Consider the following 12,237-nt stretch of genomic DNA (forward strand, 5'->3'; position numbering starts at 1 on the left):
CAATTACAGTATCAGTACCCAGTACCCCTCCCCTAGCCCAACATTAACCTTAACTTGTCATCAGCTGACTGTTGCTGGGTAAGGGATTGGGTGGTGCGCAGACATTGATCCGATACAATAACTGTGACAGAGAAACCAGGGTTTCCTAAATAAAAATATCTTGTTTATCTTCGTATAAGCTAAAATTTCTAGAGTAAAGATACGGAAATCCCGTATTACACTTTGCAAATTACTCATGTATGCGAAGTTGAACAATCGAGAACGACTGAGATATTTCTTCTGCCTGGATATAAAAATCTCTGCTATGACCGATAGCTAAAAGGAAATTTTATTCTAAATATTTTAACTATATGATCAGTGTCTCACGCATGCACCACAGTAGTTTCGTAGTGAGGCCCTTTCCCTTGGTTGCTAAAACAATTTGAAGGGCGGATAAATCTCAAATTGTCTATACGATGCGGAAGAAGTGATTTATTTTCCTTAATCTTCAGTCTAATTATCAGCGGTAGGCCCTTGACAGACCTCTCGTAGATTCGCGTTGCTCAAAGCCTCAACATTTAACGCGGATGAAAAACGCTCGTGCCGAAGCGCTTATAAAGAGAGCGTGCGTACAGATTGAGCAAAAGTAAACAGCTATACCGTGTCTTTTTATTAATGACATTGTCATTAACGCAAAAGCACCAACATAACGAATACGGTTTGCTGTATTGAGACAACTGCCTATTACAACTCTTAAATAACTTACTCAGCTACTTTTTAAATACTAACGTCTTCTAAATTATAAACAGTTTCGTGAAGATCATGACCTAAAAATATGACGCGACGAAATATATTGGTTTGTTCTTTGCGATTCAAAATACCGCAAGTATCCTTAGAGGAATCGTAACTGTATTGTAGCAGGATAAGGAATTATTTTTATTTCAGACATCAAGCTATCAATTAGTATGTTGAAAGAGAGAGTAAATTTGTATTTTGGGCGCTAAGTTCTGAAAGAACGTCAACAGTACAGGCAACGAGATGACGAAACTAGAGATTTTCATGAAGCAAAACATTCGCTCGACAGGTGCATGTTCACACTTTCCTTGCCGTTCCATGCAAAACAACACCGATAATTCTCCAATTTCTGCACCGTCTGAAAACAGCAGCCCCGACGGAAAATTATTTATGCGTCTACTTTGCACTCAACACTGCTCTCATGTTATGCTGAAGAGAGATCTGGTGCTGCAAATTCTCATTGATCTACTCGCATAATACTATGAAGGCCTTTGGCGAATTGAATGTAAAGACAAAAACAAAGCAATTTTTGGCAGCATAAGACAGACTTGTACTGTAACAAAGGCAGATTTCTGTTTCAAGAAAATTGTGAGACAAGTGGCGGAAGGGGTAAAAAAGCATAATTTGGCATGACTCTCATCTGTCATAAGTGACTATTATGATTCGCACATAGAAAACTCTTTCCCCACTCTAACAGAGTTTAAACATTTTTATTAAAAAGGCAACGTCTAAAAACTTAAATGATTTCAGCTGAGCTAAAATTTGATTATGTACATCCCCATGTTGAATTTTTGCTTGACAGCCTCACTACTTACAAAATTCAAACATTTTCAAACTCTTTTTTTCTCCCATCTCTCAGCAAACTGTTTTAACAATTAGGAACTACACCCACACAAAAAAAAACTTGATGAACTGAAGAAACACTGATTTTTATTTGCAATAACCATGGCAGCTGTTTGTTAACCAAGAGTGTGTTTTAAAATGCATGACCAAGTTAATGAGTTCCTTTCCAAAGGGTGATGTCCATACTCAATTTTTCGCACATTTGAAGACAGTTTTCAAAAGGCCACATGTAGATTACTCTTTGGAATCTCAAAACAAAGGTAAATTTTTACACACACAAACCAGGCTTTAAGATTCCTGGGCACTTCATAAATTAACATATCCTATTTACATCTCAAAAAGCTTAAATTTCTAGAGAATGCAGAACGGAAATATCGTTTTACACTCTGCAGTCTACTTATGCATTCGAATTTCAATAATCAGGAGCGGGATTTTTTTCTGAGTTTGTTTTAATCTCAGTAATTGCGGTTTGACAGAAGGAAATTTGAATCAAAATGTGTTTAGAGATAAGTGCGTTCGGCTAATCATAGTAATTCAACATTCGGCTATTTTCCTTGCAAGTCAGTGAAATCTGTGAACCGGACACGATTTACAAAGGTGCATAGTTTCCCTAAAATATATTAAAAAAAAAAAAAACATATTTGGCCAAGGTTCTTGAGGATTCTGTTTGTAACACCAGTCCACTTCACTCAGGTTTCATTCTATTGTTATCGCTACTGAAATATCTCTTTGTTTTCTAAATTGCTACAGTTTCGGCTTCTCTTTGGTCATCATCGTCGTCTCTTTGTGCTTCATTTGAACCTTCATCATTAAAGGTCTCCCGAAACTTCTCGGCGATGAATTTCTTTACCACCTCCTGAATGCATTCTTCCTCTGGGCATTCCAATTTGCTTCGTAGCTCCCTGATGTCTTGCACAGCCTGCGTAGTCGAGCACCTCTAGAGACGATTTCACCAACATGTAGATATCCAAATGTAACAGCACGGCGCCAGCAATTCCTCCAGCTAAATTGGCCACGCCCACTCCCAGCAAACCCCCGGTTCGCACGAAGAGATAAGTAGCAGCGAACGCCCCAGCCCCTAACGAAGCCGTGGACGAGAACAACCGAAAAAACCTGGCGGAGACATCTATTTTCTCTTCAGTTGAAGTCGTGAACTCCCTCTGAGCTAGATTGTGCAGAAATGCAAAACTATTACTCTGTCTTATGTCGGAAATGATCTTCTCGAGCCTGTCCAACTTTTCTTGCAGTTGCGTGCAAGCTTCCCTGTCCTCGTCAATGGCTTCTTGAACCTCTTTCAATCCTAACTTTGTGAGAATTAGCTCAATTACTTTGGAAACAGACATCACCAGGCCCCCCACGCCTCCGATTCCGGCGCCAACAAGGGAGATCACGAGCCCAGCTCCAAAAGTGAATGGCGCGGTGATCAGGCCCGCTACCGCTAGGATTCCTCCCACTGCACTCGCGGAAGCACCTACTATGGTGGATTTGCTGACATTCATATGGTGGTCATGTAATTTGGACGCTAGTTCCTCAAGTTTTTCCATAGTGCGTTTCCTTCTTGGAATCCACTTCCTAAGAGCGTCATTCAAGTCTTCTTCTGAGCGGTCTAATTCTCGGAAACTTGTAATGACTTGGACATAAACCTCTTCTGACAACAAAGGTCTGCAAGACAAATATTCAGTGAAGAAAAAAAAACTTTATTTTTTGAAGATCTAGTTCATGAACCAGCTTCCGTTTAGGCGCAAGAATCATCACTTTTTATCGCCGGAGGGGGTGGTGGGGGGGGGGGGGGTCGGAGATTTTGATTGTGTTAAGATAAAATTTATCTGATCTCCTCATTAGCCTCTGTAATATTTATATGATCTCACTCATTGGAAGTTAATTAGCAGTCAATTTTCTATAGTCCCCTACTTTATACTCTGTTGGCGACGAGTTATCCCCCTCCATTCCCCCTGAAAACTGTGTAATCCCCCCCTTCAGTGCAATAAGTCCCCTTCTCCCAAATAGCTCCCCCCTAGCGGCTCACAGAGCCCAAATGTCTGTCTAGAAAACAACGCCATATAGAAGTATGTCATTTCCCAAAGCACTTGAAAATTTGCCCAACTATTTATAACTTTCTCATTAATAACGTCACAGGCAAGGTCACAGCGTAACCAGTTGTTTTCGATTGGTTGGTGACGGCGCGCGACTAAAACAGGGAGTAATTGGACTGATGCCAGCTTTCTCTGAAATCTGCGTACTTCCTTACTAAGTTGTTTTAGTTAAGAATTAAAAAAATATTTAAGTTGGAGATGAAGTACAGTGGAACCCCTCTAAACCGGACCATCAATAAACCGGACCATCAATAAACCGGAATCCTGTCTTTGCCGGACGTTTTTTACGGCCCTAAAATCTCTGCCGTACATTTCCTCTATTTTTAACCTCAATAAACCGGAACCCCTCACTTCCGGAAACCGGACTCTTTTTTCACTCCGTAGTCACATACTGACAAAGAAATTGACCTTGTTAACTGGACGTGAGAGTTTTAAAGATGTGAATTAAGAGATGAAAAGAAAACGACGCCACATTCTGATGTTTTTGGATAATGCCTCATCACATGGCGACTGTCAGCTCTCGAACGTAACCTTGAAGTTTCTTCCAGCAAACACAACATCCCATTTATAGCCACTTGGTCAAGGTATCATCTGTAACCTTTAAGGCACGATACAAGAAACATGCACTACGATCGCTCTTAAGCAAGATCGAAAGGGCTGAAAGCGTTTCTGAACTCTGTAAAGAAATAATGTACTGGACACTATCAACTGAATAGCCGAGGCATGGTCTCGACTCTTACAAAGTGTTTCAAAACCACGTACTGGCTTTCCTGTGACTGACGAACAAGAAGATGACTACGAAGATGAAGGCGACATTCCGCGGTCGCTTCTTGCTCAACAGTTGAGAGTCGATCAGTCGATCTTACAAACCGTTGTCATTGAACCGCCAACAGAAGAAAACACCGGGGACTGGGAAAGAGACCCGATATCAAGCTTTGTTGAACTGATAACTGAAGAGTAGAACGAACAGTTTGTCCATATGATGAGCAGGAGAAACATGTTGACGTTCCTGGCAGTAACCCTTCACATAAAGAAGTGCTTGATATGGTTAATAAGTTAAAAAATTTTGCGGTTCACAAAGATGAGAATTATCTCTAACTGGTTCTAGAGCTGGAAAATTTAACCCAAAGAAAAATAGTTGAACAGCGTTGTAATTAGATGCAGTTAACATTAGATTCCTTTTTCCAAAAGCATCTTGGAAATTTAGACAGAGAATCTTGAACATCCTATATTTAAATGAGTTAAAAGCGGGGATCATATTACTATGCGTGTAACACTGAATTTTTTTGTATATCAAATAAAATGATGTTGAAAAGCTTCCTTGTGATCCATATTGTTAGTTCCTTTACTGATGTGCTTTATTAGTGCTCGTGTACCATGTGTTGGTACTTACAGTCAAACAGTACATTATGCTGCATAAAATCGCTATATGGGTAAAACCTCAGTACACCGGACACCCCTCTAAACCTGACAATTCCTCCGGATTTGAGGGGTTCCACTGTATTCCATATACACTTCGCTAATCTCGTCGTGGATCATCCAATAAAGAAATATTTCGATTCGTTTCTCAAAAAACAACACAATTCGAAAGATTTATTAGAAATAGGAACGGTTGTGACAACCTTGAACCCCTCCTAACCCAACCTCATCAAATTTTCAACTAATGGGGGTCTTACTTGGTGTCTTTTTGACCTGAGAGCCAAAAAAACGCAGACACTGGCGAATATTGACTCAAGTTTATGAGATTAATGAAACGAAAAAAAAGCCGTTAGACAACCATGAAATGTCATCACTCAATTGAAGAAAATAGCAAAGGGACAACGCGCCAATTCCGCTCCGCTTTGCATGTAATATTGCAAAAACGATTGCGTGTGTTTCATCGGGGTTTCCAAACACGGGAAAACCCCGATGAAACACGAAGCACACTACGATTTTTTGAAATTGCTTCTCAATCGTACATCATTAGCCAAGATTTTGGCAGCGTAAGCGGAATTGTTGTTTTTCAGTAATTATTGGCCTTTGTTGTCAAATATTTTAGCAGTGTCACAAGTCCCTGAGGAACGTCACCGGGTATGACATTTTAGCAAGCCCTAGGGTTTGATATTTCATCAAAGTACAGTGGAAAACCCTCTGTCCATTGTTTCATCGAGGATTCTAAACGCACAGATTTGGCCAAATTGGCGTATCGTGATTGGTTTGTAACTTGATGAATTATTAATGATTTGAGAAGCTGCTGTCACACATTTCCGTAAATAAATATCCACGAAAATCGCCCTAATAAAGCTTCAGCGTGCGCTATTTTACACTTGAAATTGATTTCTGAAGTGGGTTAAACGGTGGTCCTAGATGGGTGTTGTCGGTGGTTTTAGGTCATTTCTTCTTTTATTACTTACGTAACGTCGTTCAGTCTGTTATGTCTATAGTACGCTGTTAGGCCGTTAACTAACGGCTTAATTTCGTTCAGTCTGTTTTATTTTACAATTTTAGGCCGTTAACTAACGGCGTAATTGCGTTCAGTCTGTAATGCTGTTTGTACGATTTTAGGCCGTTAAGTAACGGCTTAATTTCGTCCAGTCTGTGATATTTATTGTACAATTCTAGGCCGTCAACTAACGCCTTAATTTCATTCAGTCTGTTATGTTTAATGTACGATTTTAGGCCATTAACTAACGGCTTAATTTCGTTCAGTCTGTTATGTTTATTGTACGATTTTAGGCCGTTAACTAACGGCTTAAATTTCGTTCAGTCTGTTATGTTTATTGTACGATTTTAGGCCGTTAACTAACGGCTTAATTTCCTCCAGTCTGTTGTGTTTATTGGGAGATTTTAAGCCGTTAGTTAACGGCTTAAAATCGTACAATATATAGACTGAGTTAGTGGCCTAAAATCTCTCAATATACAGACCGAGATAGTCGCTTAATAAGCCGTTATCTGATCGCCCCATCAGTTCGATCGGGCGGAGGGTCCGAGTTAATTCTCAGCTGAATTATCTTTGTTCGCGTTTCAGGAGTCTAGCGAGCCTACAGTTTACACAAATGGGCTAAATTCATAACTGTGTTGAACATAATACTTACTTCTCAGCAAAGTAAACAACAACTGCGGCGAATTATGACGAAATCAAAGAGAGATTGTGAACAATCTAGCTGTTCGGCTACAAGTAGACACTTCCTGACTGACAACTGAGGTTTGATTTACATCACAATGCTTCTCACATGTCACGTGACCAGGTAGACTACTACAAGGGATGGGGGAGTGCTTGTCTCTTCGCTACGTCGGCGGACTAGTATAGTGAAGTAGTTAATTGATGTTTCAGAAGGTATCAAAGTAATATTTGATGAATGGAAACTGATCGATCTTAAAAAATGATAAAAACTTATCCGACCGTTTGCATTTCACCTCAACAAAGGGATGTTTGGTGTGTTCTGCGGAAAAAATGGCAAGAAAACGTGACTGAAAGTTTGGAACTGTTAGACTGAAACACAGAAAAGACAATACACAGCAAGTGAGGTAGGTTTACAGTTATTTTGAGCCTTAACAAAGACATTCGTCGATATAAGTTTACGATATTACGACTCTTCAACATTCTCCCATACATTTCTTTATATTTCGAATAAACGACCAGACACGCCGCTTCATCATCGTTTCATCATCATCGTTTATTCATAATAAAGCAGGTTGAGGGATAGGCAAGACATTACGTCTTGATGTGGACCTGCACCAATCAAATTATCAATTAATAAAAACCTAAATAGTGAATAAATCGAAAATAGGTATGTAAATAATTACCGTGAATTGAAAGAAATATTAATAACAATACAGAGTAAATATTAAAAGCATCTAAAGTCAACAGTTTTGTTGGAAACACTACAGGAAGCTTGTGTGAGCCCCGGCTGTGATTTAATCAGCTCGGTTACTCTTGGCAATCTTAGATACTCTTTTATGGTAGAGATAAAAACTCGTGTGGGTTTTACCTGCATAGTCCACCTTTAATGCTAGGCACAGTAGCTTTATTAAGAATCTTTGAGGCAGAGTAGTATTTACTGATGCAAGACCTTTTGCTGCCCGTGCCCTTCAACGTCCGCGACGACTTAGAAAGGCCACTCGGCTGTTTGCCTTGATCTGTTGTTGGCTAGGGAAGATGACTGATTACTGAGGGAGGGAGGGAGGGTGACAAGTTGTTTATTACTCCACCAGGACAAGAAAGAGAGATCCAAGAATCGTTTCTTTCATTTTCCAATGTTTTCAAGAGGTAAAAATGAATACAATGGTCTTAACGACTCATTTCTACAGAAACGAATCCTATACTTTTCAGTCTTTTCTTTATTTCATTTACACGAATCAAGTTTATTCCCTTAAGGTACGCATGATAAGAAAAACACATGATAAGAAACCATCGAAATTTTCTTCAAGAATCAGCCTATAAAACAAAGGACTACGGGCTCGAGAATCAACTATCACGAGTGGAAATCGGCAAGGAATAATATAATGGTTTGTGGAAACCTACTTGTCGCCCAAAACTTAAATATATCGTTTATTGAGTAATACTTTGCAGTCGTAAAACTGAATTGCGTATTTTACAGCCAAAATTGGTTAAAATATAAAGCTAAATAAAATCATATAAATGTAAATGCCTAATATAATAAATAAATCTAGAATATGTATGAATATCTAAAATTAAAGTCGACTTTCTTTGAAACTTTAGGAGCCATTGTGCGCACCCTGGGACATACCATAAAAGAAAGAGCGTCGAAAACGTTTAGTGTGAGAACGTGGCAAATTATATATCTCTTGATGCCTTAAATTAGAGCTACATTTTTTCCTTGATAGCAGAGATGGTACAACTTATGTTCGGGATTGTTAACGATAGAATCGAACAAATGACAACAGAGTTCTATGCGTCTATCATACAACGTTGGCAGGCCTAGACTGTCAAGGCATTCCCGATATGACATTTCAGGTGAAATTATAGCTCATCTTAATGTGCGAAGCATTTTGCACAAGATGAATCATGTTCGACTATTATTTAGTGACAAGAAATTCGACATTTTTACCTTTTCTGAAACATGCCTTAGCCGATCTATAAAGGATTCTGAAGTAGATATTACTGGCTATTCAGTACTGCGAAATGACCGAACAGGTAAAAGAGGCGGCGGCACGGCAATTTACGTACGCGATGGGATTCCCTACAAACATAGAACGGATTTGACTACTGAAAATATTGAAACATGGATTGAAGTACATCGACTCAAGTGCAAGAAATCGGTTATTGCTTGTGTATATAGGCCACCTGACGTCTGTTCTGAGACATTCATCGATGCACTAAATGACTCACTCACTCTCGAAACTGCCAGCGGGATCGGAAATTGTAGTTTTGGGGGATTTCAATATCGACTATTTAGCTGTAGAAGACGACTCTGCATTTAAACTAAGACGGCAACTGCAAAAATTTGCAATAACTAATGAATTTGAGCAGTTAATCAACACCCCGACCAGAATATGTGAACAAACGAAATCCGCCATCGATCTGATCTTTGTCAACAACAACCATCGCATTGTTGAAAGTGGTGTAATTCATTCTGCAATTAGCGACCATTCCATTGTGTTCTGCACCATAAAATCTGGTGTCCCTAAGTCCCAGCCAAAGACAGTGGAATACCGTTCGTACCGCAAGTACGATAAAGATGCCTTCGTCAAGGATTTAGCTGAGACTAACTGGAACTTAATTGATATAGATAGAGATGTAGATCCTGCTGTGGAAACGTGGAACATCCCATAGACACGAGCCGATCAAGAAAACTCGCATCAAAGGAATAAAAACACCCTTGATGACTTCTGATCTATCAAACGCCATGCGAGACCGAGATTTTCATCATAGAAAGGCGATAAAAACGAACTCGAAATACCACTGTGGATTGTTTAAAAAGATCAAGTACTTCGTAAACAAACTGGTGAAAAAATGTAAAACGGACTATTAGTCGGATTTAGTTGACAAGAAGAAAGGTAATCCCAGTGAGCTTTGGAAGACTAAATGAGATCACGTCAAAGAAATCCAACTCTACCGTTTCTCTAATAGAGGCTGATGGCGTTTTTCACACTAAAAAAAGCGCCATAGCTCGGGTTCTAAATGAACATTTCTTCCTTATCGGAACCAAACTAGCTGCAAAATCAAAGAAAAACTGAAATCTACAGTTAACAACAGTATAAACTTTTTCTCACCCTCTTACTCTCATTGCATCGGAAAAGAGAACTTGTTCACCTTCTCTACTATCACTGAATCATTTGTTCTCAAGCAACTGAAAGCTTTACGAACTAACAAAGCCCTTGGACTAGATCGTATTAGTGCAAGATTATTAAAGAATTCGGCTCAGTGTCTGGCACCTATGCTGATCAAATTATTTAACCGGTCAATTGAGACAAGCACCTTCCCATCGATCTGGAAACTTGGCAAAGTATGTGCTTTATTTAAGACAGGTGAAAGAACGGACTGCAACAAATACAGACCGAAAACTGTTCTCCCAGCCATCAGCAAGATTCTTGAACGACCCGTGCACCAGCAACTTTACACTTTTCTATCAGACTCCAAACTACTTACTCCAAATCAGTTTGGTTTCCGTTCCAAGCTTTCAACTGAAACTGCCCTCGCCCATTTCACTGATAATGTACTTCAGAGTCTTGATAACGGCTGTTTTACGGGAGGAGTTTTCCTAGACCTCTCCAAGGCGTTCGATACTGTAGACCGTATGCTTCTTGTTAAAAAACTCAAGGCTATTGGTGCTGGTTCTCAAGTCGTGGAGTGGTTTGTCTCATACCTCAATAATCGGTACCAAGTAACATCTGTTGAAGGCTACCAGTCCCCTCCTTGTGAAGTTCATGTTGGAGTGACTCAATGTAGCATCCTAGGCCCTCTGACTATTCTTTATCTACATTAACGATCTTCCGAACTGCTTAGAACACTGTCGAGGTCCCGGGTTCAAGTCCTCCACCCTGCCACTCACTGGATTTGTTCTCGGTTGCCCCCAGTTCAACTCCTCGGCTGTGCTCTGTAAATAGCCCACTGGTCTGCCTCCTGCCAGTGGGGATTTAGAAGCATTTAATTAGTCTACATTGTGGCTGAAAAGCCCCTAAGGGGGAGCTTCAATTAACGTATGTTATCATTATAATTGTTATTATTATTATTATTATTATTATTATTATGTATGCAGACGACACTGTGATATACTCAAGTGGAAAACGCTGCCAAGATATTCAATACCATCTAAATGCCGACCTTGCCAATTTAGCTCAATGGTTTGACAGTAACGATCTGACACTGAACACTAAAAAATCAAAATCTTTATTGTTTGGTAGCCATCGCAGATTGCAAACCTGCCAAGGTATCAAGCTTGAAATAGATAACAAAGAACTTGAAAATACGGATTCAATCAAATATCTCGGTGTAGTCATCCAAAAGAACATGACATGGCACGAGCACATCGAATCATTGATCACCAAAATAAAACAAAGAATCGGTTTACTAAAACGAGTCAAGCATCTGTTACCATTAGAAACGCGAATTATATTGTACAATTCCTTAATAAGTCCACTTTTTGACTATGCCGACATCATTTGGGGAGACAAGAATAACGCCACTATCATGGAAGATTTACAAATACTACAAAATAAAGCTGCAAAAGTTATCCTTGATTTGCCGAATCACGCCTCATCCACCGACGTTCTAAATTCTCTGAACTGGTTAACACTGCTCCAACGGCGTCTTGTACACAGATACATTACCACCTTTAAGTACATTCACGGCCTTGTGGATTGTAGTTTTAATATCCCAAGGAATTCTTACCTCCATAGATATAATACAAGAAGAAAGAACGATTTCCGCCTCCATCGTGTAAAAACGAACTATGGAAGACAGAGACTTTTATATATGTGCGCAGGAGAATGGAATTTCTTAGACACTTCTATTAAAGAAATTGACTCCTTTCTCATTTTTAAGCATAGAGTGGAAAATCATGTATTTAGTTAAGTTAGCGTTGAGATCTGATTTTATCATGTTCACACACCCTGTATATTACTTAGTTTTTGTTTGTAATTTGTTTTCCATTTCTATAATTTTATTTTACTTATTTTTAGTTTTACAGGGCCTCACAGAATACCATTCCCCAGTCATGTGAGCCCCCTGTATAAAGATTGTCATTATTATTATTATTATCATTATTATTATTATTATTACTATTATTATTTTAAAGCATGCGTTTCTGAATTCTTTCTATATCCTCATTAAGATAGGCCGGGAGTGCATGATGGAACAGTGGAGAGTAGTTTTCTAGAATATGTCTACTTGATGTACAATACCATTCCCCAGTGATGTGAGCCCCCTGTATAAAGATTGTCATTATTATTATTATTATTATTATTATTATTATTTCAAAGCATGCGTTTCTGAATTCTTTCTATATCCTCATTAAGATAGGCCGGGAGTGCATGATGGAACAGTGGAGAGTAGTTTTCTAGAATATGTCTACTTGATGTACAA

General features: G+C 39.1%; 1 pseudogene; it reads right to left on the minus strand.

The window, feature by feature from the left end:
* Positions 1 to 1,465: 1,465 nt before the first annotated feature.
* Positions 1,466 to 3,564, minus strand: LOC148740321 (uncharacterized; annotated as a pseudogene).
* Between the last annotated feature and the right edge of the window lie 8,673 nt (positions 3,565 to 12,237).

The sequence above is a fragment of the Stylophora pistillata genome, chromosome 2 (assembly GCF_964205215.1).
Source record: "Stylophora pistillata chromosome 2, jaStyPist1.2, whole genome shotgun sequence".
Taxonomy (NCBI): Eukaryota; Metazoa; Cnidaria; class Anthozoa; order Scleractinia; family Pocilloporidae; genus Stylophora; species Stylophora pistillata.